A 10,150-nucleotide genomic window follows, 5' to 3' on the forward strand; every position below is an offset into this window, starting at 1 on the left:
ACCACTCGTTTGCTTATTGACGCTGATGTGGCGCCGCTCTGCTCAAGGGGCACAAAGTGGCTCGATCGTTTCTTCGACAAGTATACTCGAAGCGCACCGACGGACATACGAAGCGGTGGCGATAACGGTGCCGTAATACTTCTCTTAATGGCCGATAATTATTGCGCTGACTAATAATACAACTAATGATACAACATAATTGGTTTAAGGAAAATCAGAAAAAGTTGAGCAAACGCTACGAATGATAAGCGATAATTTTTCCGCGCGTATTTTCGAGATAGGATGACGTCACACTTTTTTTTTACTCGCGCAAAAAATGACTAATAATTATTACGGTAATTAGAACGTAATTAATTCAAGAACAGTTGCAAAAATTTAGATATATAATTTTGTTTAGACAATAACTTCTTTCTTTACGAATATTATCTAGTTCATTTGCAAGTTTATTTATTAATTCTAATTTATGTATAAATTGCAAAATTCAACATATATATATTGAAATTTTATAACATTGAAGATATTTATTTTTGCGCACTAAAATTTCAAAGCGTTGACTCTTACGTGTCTTTAATAACTCTACTTATTATTGTTTTATATTAAGAGTTTCTTTATTATTTATTTGAATTTATACTCTTGAGATACATGGCGGATCGTAAAGTATACGAGACGGGTGATAATTATCGCGATTTATCATTAAACGTAATTAATCCAAGAGAACGAAGTTGGACACTGTTACGAAAATCGTTATTTAACAGGAAACTGTTCGTGACGCATTGCGTGTTGCTGAAAAAATGTAAACTAGTCTTACATTACGACAAGTACTTATAATGTCTTTTGCTTCCGTCATTGGCGCGATTCGAACGACTGTCAGGGTATCATTAGCGATTTTTTAATGGAAATGAATAGAAATTAGTCTTTTTTACGCTGTAATACAAATTTCGTGTGATAATGCAAAGAAAGCAATAACATAACTACTGTTAATAACTCACGGAAATAAGGATTTTGCTGAAGTGTTAAAAAATTTAGTTAGATATAGATCTGAAAATAATTTTGTTCGGACCATCAAAATAATTTTGTAAGACGCTTAAACTGCTAACTAAAATGTTAAAACTTTTTGCAGTATTGTTATTAACGTTTAAACGTTTTGCATAATTATTTTGATGGTCTTACAAAATTATCTTCAGATCTGTATCTGTAATAGCTAAATTTTTAAATACTTAAGTAGAACTATTCTTTCCGTGCGGACGCATAATCGAGTGTAATCATCGTGGCACGCGATCGCCTTTTTACGTATGCTTTTCATGGAGCAGTTATTTACTCTTTGGTTGGAAGAGATGTGACTGATAAGCTCAAATAAAGATTCGTATTAATGTTCTACACGGAAGGAACAGTTTTACTGAAGTGTTTATTTAGCTATAATAGAGATCTGAAAATAATCTTGTTGAATTATTAAAATAATTATGTAAGATGCTAAAGCTGGGATTGTTAGAATATCAAAATTTTTTGCAACATTGCTTATTATGCTTGAATTTTCTACTAATTATTTTGATGGTCCAACAAAATTCTTTTCAGATCGATCTGTATCTGTTAAATTTTTAGATCTTTTTGCAAATAATAAATTTCGTTCTTCTGTGTACAAACATGACTTGGCTGAAAACAATTTTATCATTGAGAAAAATTGTCAATGTCACTTAAATTTGTAAACTTATCAACGTGAAGGGTATCTTTAATTAATATAGGCCTTTATATTCCTGAATTTATATTGCACGTGAAAATCTAATGTACGTAACGTATACTTTTATATTTTCATATGTGATATTTTTCGAGAATAAGGATCCATGGAGTGACACATGACCATATGAAATTATTTTCAGATCTAACTAAATTTTTTACCACTTCAGTGTCTTGGATCCTTCATTGTAATCGATGAGTTTTGGATTCGATTTCGATCTTTTCTACATATATTTTAATTTTATACAAAGTGAATTAGAAAGTAACTTGGTGACATGCTTTATATGAGAGCTATCGATTCTTAATTTAATCTTAGATTTAATTCCGATCCTTATTTCACATATATCTTGATCTTCGATCTCACTTTATCTACATTCTGAAGGATTGATGTAGAGAATTTTGAAAATCGTGAAGGAGTATGAGGTGAAATAGTTATCCCGTATCGAAAATCCATATTTTGTACATATTTCTATCTTATAAAATTTATACATTACATGTATAAAACCTTCATTATAAGTTACGTTTCCATTTGTATAAATATGATATGTAAATATAATACAAGATATGTTGAATATGCACAGATATATGTAAAAAATATAAATTATTCGAGTATAAAATTTAATAATCCTATACGGAAAGGATTGTTTTACTGAAGTATCTCTCTTTTCTTTCTCTCTCTCTCTCTCTCTCTCTCAAAAATTTATCTTTATTTAGACACAGATCTGAAAATAATTTTGAGTCATCAGAATAATAATGTCGCGCTAAAACTTTTTGTAACATTAATCGTCATGATATTCCCACGTAATTAATCAAATTTTTAGATATTTTAGAGAAATTATTCTTTCCGTGAATGATGATCCGATTTTTTATTAAATATTTAATAAAGAAATATTTTCTGAAGCGCGTATATTTCTCTGGTTCGATTATGTACCACTTATTTTTACATTTAAAGTCAGTCACGTATTTCGCGTGACGGTTGATCATCAGTATAACAGAAAAGCTAGATGTTAGGACGAATGAGCCATTCTCCTTGCTTGCCAACCAAATAAACGAATGCACGCTGGCGAGCGTCACGCTCGTAATTCTGTAACTCGATCCTTCGCGAGGAGGATAATAAAAGGCGAAATAGTTATTCGCGAGAGTCGTCCGTTGTTTTAAGACGCAATGTCTAGAAAACCGTGAAAAGCGAGAAAGTTGGAAAACACCGACGAGAAAAATCGGAGAAGAGTGTCGGAGATATAAAGACCGGAGAATATAGTCTTCGCAATTTCCTATCGCGATGAATAGAAAAAAGGTGCGAAATTGCTCATTTGATAATATTTATCGCATATTTCGATAACAATTACATAATGAATTATAATAACACAAAAATAATGCGGTTTTCTCATGTATATCTAATAATTTTACTTTTTCGTTATCCATTCAATTTTTATCCGACAAGAATAAATTTTGATCTCGCAGGGGAACAGCCGTCTCCGAGCAAAGAATCATTTTCTTATAACTCAATCAAACTGTGACGTTTTTGTATACGCTCTTAAATAAAAGAAAATATATGCAACGCGTTTTACGTTTTACAATCGTGTCAGCTGTCACTCGTGCGATCATATTCGAAGTTTCTCGTCGTTGTTTTCTTTAAAATTAAAAATAAAAAGATTGACGGTAGTAGATCGTAGTTAATAGCAATGGCGTAACTAGGTGAACGTCCTCTTTTCTCCCTCTCTCTCTCTCTCTCTCTCTCTCCTCATTTCTCTGTCCCCTGCTCACGTCTTTGATTAATAGTTATCTCTCGTGTCGCGGACGTGCTTTAGAAGTTAAGCGGGAACAAAAGTGCGGCGAACGAGCGCTCGCAAGCAGCAGCAACAGCAGCAGCAGCAGCAGCAGCAGCAGCAGCAGCAGCAGCGTCTCTGCCGCGGCGATATAATTTGCGCAAATGTAGGAAGTAATATCGCGGGGACAACAAGAGTCTCGCGACGCGCTCTTTGCAAAATGCGCCTGGCTGAGCGCGCGAGCACGAGAGCGATGCGAGCTACACCGAGAGCGGGACAAAGGGACGCCGCTTTGTTTCTCCATCCCTTTCTTCTCTCTTTCCTTTCTCTCCACTCTCCTCTCGGCCCTATCCGCCTTCCAGCCGACCCGTTCCTCGCGTTGCCTTCCCGCGCCCTTTCGTGCCGGTTCGCCGTGTCGTTTCGTGCTCCAGATTCCGCGGATTCTACGCGCCTCGCCCTCTCATAGAGAGATTGCCTGCACTGGATTTTATATCAAAAATCTCGCCGTTTATTGCTTTATTGCCTCTTTCGTGTAAAAAGAGAACAAGAATATAACATTTTCAACTCGTAAAATTACGCGTTTGTGGTTTATGATCATTATATGCTATACATGAAACTAAAACCTTTGTACAATTCTGTTGATATATATGTACAAGTGCAGATTATGTAACATTAGAATATTAAGAACTATTTATTTATTTATGCTTTTGAGAAAAATAAGAGCTAAATGGTAGTTGATATATTATCGAGATATATAATGTCGAATCTTAACTTGAGTTAGTGAGAATTGCTCATGAATTCCGAACGAAACACATATGCGGTGATGAATTTTTTAATGGCCAATAGAACGAACGATTTATTGGTTGCAAGATTGGTTTTGTGAATGCTTGTTGTAACGGAAAAATATTGAAGGAGGACTATTCGGGAAGAGAAAGAATTAACTGAAAAAATTACTCGAATACGACGTGGCCTCCGAATATTGTTTGGAGGGACTCTGTATGCGCGTGGCGATTGAAGAATTACGTTGTAATTGGTCGAATAAAAAATTGGGATTGCCGCATGAAAATGATCTACCCGGTCGGTCGGTCGGTCGGTCGGTCGCGAGCTTTTTCCGCGTATCGGGGGACGGAAAAAAATTTGTCGATGACAATCGCTAATCAAATCGTTCGGCGACTAATTGTTCGCCGAATGGCTCGTTCGAATTGGTACGAGGAGTGAAAATTGAAAATGTTTGCCGGAGGCTTCGTTGAGCTTTGAAAGAGAGGAAAGTCGGGCTAGACGGAACCATTCGTAGCAACAAATTGCACAGTCGTCACGAAAAAAAAAAAAAATGCAAACGCAAAGACGATCCTTTTGTAAAAGTTTTATATATAAAATTTAATAAGATTAATTTAATAAATAATCGATATTTGTAGGTTGGACGTGATGTGATTAGAAATATCTTTTTTAGTGAGATTAAGGTCCCTTTGAAGTTTTATTTTTTTAATTAGATCTCTCATTTCTGTTATCCTACGTTAATTAATGTACAAGGGCGTAAACGCAATATATTGAAACGCATGTATTTAATCTTGTCTCGCAGAATTTAAGAGGACATGCGAGAACGTTATAAAAGTATATATTCTCATTTTCGTATCAACCTTTCGCGATTTATGTAACAAGCTCGCCAACGCTGAAAACCCTTTAAAACCCCACGGTCTCGGTCTTTCTCGACGCGTTTTACTTCCTCTCTCAGAATAATGGAAACGCTCCAAAGTTTTTACGACCGTTCTCACCTCCTCTTTGTCGCGCTGTTCGAACGCACCGAAATTCTTCTTTCCTCTTTACGGCGCCAGGATCATAACTCGGGTCCACCTCGCGTGCACCGGCAACAAAGTGTAGAAAAGACATTGGCCGATTTTAAAGTGTTTTCAGAACTACCGTAAAATACTAATACTTGCAGCCGCGGATATTAAACGCACGTCGCTATTTAATTTTGTTCGTTAACTTCGTTGGAATACAACGATATTTATGCACGACACGTTTGTTATTTGTTCGTATTTTTCAACGTTATGCTTTATAGGATCCTTTTATATATAAAAATCCAATAATTAATATTTCGATAAATTGCAATTATTAATGCGTCGATCTGTTTTTTTTTTTTGTATTTTTTCCTTCCTTTTTTTCGTTTAAGTTAGATTTCCGCGCGCGCGAGTAAGAACGATTTACTGTCCGACGAGAAGTGCCCGGAATGATTAATCGTGGAAATTAATTAATAGCTGGGAAAGAGGCAAGAAATGATGCGCGGTTTCCCTTGATTAATCCGTCACGTGGATATGCGCGGGATTTCGTGAAATCGTAATCAGACGAATGGTCCTTTTCACCACGGCGGATGATGGACTATGATACATCGAAAGGGATTCTGTTCATCTCGTGCTCTCTCTCCTATTGTTTGACCCCCGTCGTAAATACACGTTATATCGCTGACGCCCTGGCTGGATAGTAACTATTTCTCCGGGCATCTCGAACACAATTGCACGATCTCTCTCCCATCTGGCGCTCTTGATTTTCCACTTTACGTTTTGCAAGCGGCTTCTCTTATCATTATTATTTCATACACATCAGTTAGATCGTAAATCGATAAATCCGAATTAATCAAAATTTCATTCCGCTTCAATTGTACCTTTTTTCTCCATTTTCTTTATTTAATATAAAATTATGAAAATTTCATTCAACCTTAATAATTTCCTAGCGAATATATATATATATATCTTTTTATAATGTTCTGTAAAAGTTTCAAATGTATATAACAATTAACAACGTGGCATTCATGCTTTACGGTTGCAAATTTGGAAACTCTACGTCTAAAACTGATTACTCATTTCCCTTTGTGTATTTGGAGAAGATACTTGGTGCGTTTAAGATTAAAGGGAGACGAGCAAGAGACAAAGAAAGAGAGAAAGAGAGAAGAGGAAAGCCGTTCGGGTTTCGTAATTGGTGAGTTTTAGCGGCATAATTCCCATCCATCCACAGGGGCGTATCGTCCCGGCCTATGGCTTTTTAAGCGTCGGTCTACGATGTCCATTGGGGTAGTCGAGTCCGCTTCCCATCACATAGATACGAACACGCACGCACAATCCTCTTTCTCGTTGTGTATACGGGGGTGCGGGGTACGAGCTTTACTCGGCTGTTGGGATCCGTTAGGCTCCGGAGTTTGAGGGTAAGAACGGTATGACAAGCATTTGATGAGGGGACCAACGCCGCCCACTGAAATCCCAAGCGGTTCTCATCCTCGTTCTCGGAAATTATCCTAAACCATTAGATGTTGTCGGACACATTCTCGTTAAAGTGTGTTAAAGACGTGAAACGGCAAACCGTTTCCTATCTCTCTCACAAGAAAGAAATATTTTATATTTACTGTATTTTAACTTTGATATTGGCAAAATACTTGTACAATCGCATCGCATGGTATAAAATTATTTTACAACATTGAGTATTAATAATGTTAAAGTAAATCGATTTATCATCGCATTTTGTTTTAATCACTTACTTAATTAAGTTTTTTTTTTTTTCATTATTTTGTCGTTTTAAAGAAATTTTCTGAATTTTTAAAAGAAATCATTTTTTAAATAAACGTCATTCTTGTTTAAGCGCGATTAAAGATTTGGCGTTAAAAAAGTATTTACAGGGAGGAGCAGCGATCGATAGTGAATTGACTCTCGAAGGCGTGTTATCGTAACGCGACCGGCGCGTCCAAGGTGGCCGCGTTATCGCTATCTTTTTATTGCTCGGCTTTTATTGTTCCCCGCGCGAGAGGAGGTGGGCGGTTTGGAATGTGTCTTTGGTCTCCAAGAGCAAGATTGATCACCACTGCCAACTGTGTCGGAGATGGTCGCAACACTCTTGCCACATATCGGGGGGGAGTCAGCGAGTGTCCCCAGGACGAGTGGCTCTCAGAGACCGCTCTTCTCTCTTTCTCTCTCACCGACCATCGGGGCATTAGTTTGTCGATGTGCCTTCTATTCGAGGTTGGGAAACCCTGGCGGGATCTTGTTCAACATTTACATTTACATTTACATGTCGAACGGGGATCGACCCTCGGCCAGCCTCGTTAAAGGACGAGCGAATTGGAGAGACAAGGAAGGATAGAAGAAGGAAGGAGCAAGAGAGAGAGAGAGAGAGGAGGGGGAGAGGAGAGAGGGAGAGAGAGAGAGGCATCTGGGACGAAGGGAATCAGAGATACATAGACTCAGTGAATGACTATCACTGCCGTCGATTCGTCGTATATCGCGAATCATGCCGATCGATCGAAAGAACGACCGAACGCTGTATATCGGAATGCTAGCGGCTGCCTCATAGCGGTTTCAATTAGCCGGAAATTTCGTTAGCTGCTTATTCGATCAGGTAGTTGCTGTAGGGTGAACGGTCAATCGGTAATTAACCGCTCGAATCGCAAACTTTGACTTTATATATTGTAATATTGAACGAACATTATCAGCACACATAGAGCTATAATACATTGCACCTCCGAAATGAGAATAACAAATGTAATAATACAAAGAAATATATGTGAAATGAGTTCGCCTCGCAATCTTACGGTGTATAATTTTAAAAGAGAAGAAATTATCTAATTTAGAACGATTTAAGTATATATTTGTCAAAATTACCGATTAATCGTGTTAATTGTAAGAATTATTTAAAACCCAGATACAAATTAATATATCATATTTGCGTGTTTAATCAATTTCGCGATGACGTTGATTGAAGTTACGAGATAATTGATCACAATCGTTTCTCGCAACGAGCGTATCCGGGAAAACGCTCTTGATCGATAAGCGAAATCCTTTGAGATTCTTTGCCTTCTGCCTTTGCCTTGATCGCGATTCCTCGATTCTTCGTGATAGAAATAGTGATAGCGGTACGACTGTACTTTTCTTATCGATTTGTATTAAGGTACTTTCCGAGTCTCGAGAGTTGTGTACGTGCAAACTTAACTTGAATCTATACTTTAGAAAGAAGAATTCGTTCATGCCGGTTAAGTCATTCTTTTTCTGTGTTAATGAAAACTTCCCGAGTATTCATCCGAAGACTTCGAACGAGATTATTCCGTTTTTTTTTCTCATTAAACTAACAGGAGATAATCGAAACTGTGTATCTTTTCGCCTTTCTCTAGTTTCTCGCCATTGCAACTCTATTTGCGGAAGTTAGTACATTGAAACGCGCGCGCGAAACTCGGATATCTACTCGACTCCGACAAAGTTGAATTTTTAGCGTACGGTATCGCCGAGCAGATCATTTCCGAGCAAAGCTTTGAGAAAACGAACAGGTGATACACGTCTCGCTGCTCTCACATGGATAAAACGATTATCGTTCTCACGACGTGGCGTATAAGGCCGGGCAGAGAAAAGGTTGCGATGCGTGAAAGAGAAAGAGAGCGAGTGAGAGAGAGAGAGAGAGAGAGAGAGAGAGAGAACTGGTTGGCGAGTGAGCCAAGCTACCCCCTCTCAGTGGCGGCTTCGAAGGAATGAAGGGCTATACGGGGGATGCGCGCGCGGTGAAGAAGAGAAAAAGGCCGACTTCCTTGTAGACTATAAATGGTTCACCCCTCGCGTGACGAAGGCATTTACTGAAGGCGATATCGTCCACGTGGTGGAAGACGATCGAAGTCGCTCTCTCGTCGCTCCTGCTGGTACAAGCGAGTTTTTAACCACCCCGTCAGATGGCCACTCTGAGAGAATCGCGGATTTCGCTGTCCTTTACCGTAGGATTTCACCCTGTCGTTCCTTTCGTATATTTTATTCACTAAAAGTCTGCGAATGAAGCGACAATTTTATTGCCCAAGGCATTTTTCACTTCCCCCCTCTCCCCCCCCCCCCCGTGAGAATTCTCCATGAAAAATCGATCGCGATGAACAAGCAAGAATTCTGTTCTCCGGACAATGCTCGAGTCGATCTTGGGTAAATTACGTTTCTATAAATATTCCGTATTGTGTTACCAAATATTCCGTTGGAATTCATCGCGCCCGGGAGCTTCATGAATTATTTAACCGATATACCTTCCCTCCCTCTCCTGTCCCTCTTAACATCGAGAAGACGGTAGAACTCTGGAATCGCTGAGGATTCCCCGAGAAAGCCGCGACTTTTGGCACCAATTTCTCCCCCGTTGTACATCCTTCCGTCCCTCCACCCATTCTCTGTATCTATTTGTCTATCTCCATCTTTGTCTTCTTTACTTAAGCGCCGATAAGTGCTCTCTGCAGTGCTGAAGGACCAGTTCTCGTTTAGGCAGCGCGCAGGTTTGGGGAGGAGGAAGGAGGGAGGGAGGGGGGAGAGCAAAAACCCCCAGGGGTAACGTCGATTGTGTCATACAATGGCACGTGTATTTGAAATACGCGCGAAATGTGCACCTGTGCATACGCACACACGTACACGTTGGCACCGAAAACGACACATCCCTCGCGTGGATCACGCGCTTCGAAGCGTCTGGAGGCATGAGTGGAGATTGTTCGAGGTCCTCTCCACCTCCGACCCATTCTGCCGGCTATGTGTCGTTCAACCTATAATATAATCATAGCGATATATACATCTAGCCTATAATATAATCATAGCGATATACACAGACCAGAGGGATCCGTAATGCCCGATTCGGCGTACACGTTTACGCGGATCTACACGCGT

The 10,150-nt window shown here is 39.0% G+C and overlaps 1 protein-coding gene across 8 annotated transcripts in view; it reads left to right on the plus strand.

Moving 5' to 3' along the window:
- The window catches only part of gro (TLE family member transcriptional corepressor groucho), a 79,339-nt gene that overhangs the window by 11,776 nt on the left and 57,413 nt on the right, over positions 1-10,150 (plus strand). The gene's annotated exons all lie outside the window — the stretch shown is intronic.

The sequence above is a fragment of the Acromyrmex echinatior genome, chromosome 11, assembly GCF_024713525.1.
Source record: "Acromyrmex echinatior isolate Ae372 chromosome 11, ASM2471352v2, whole genome shotgun sequence".
Taxonomy (NCBI): domain Eukaryota; kingdom Metazoa; phylum Arthropoda; class Insecta; order Hymenoptera; family Formicidae; genus Acromyrmex; species Acromyrmex echinatior.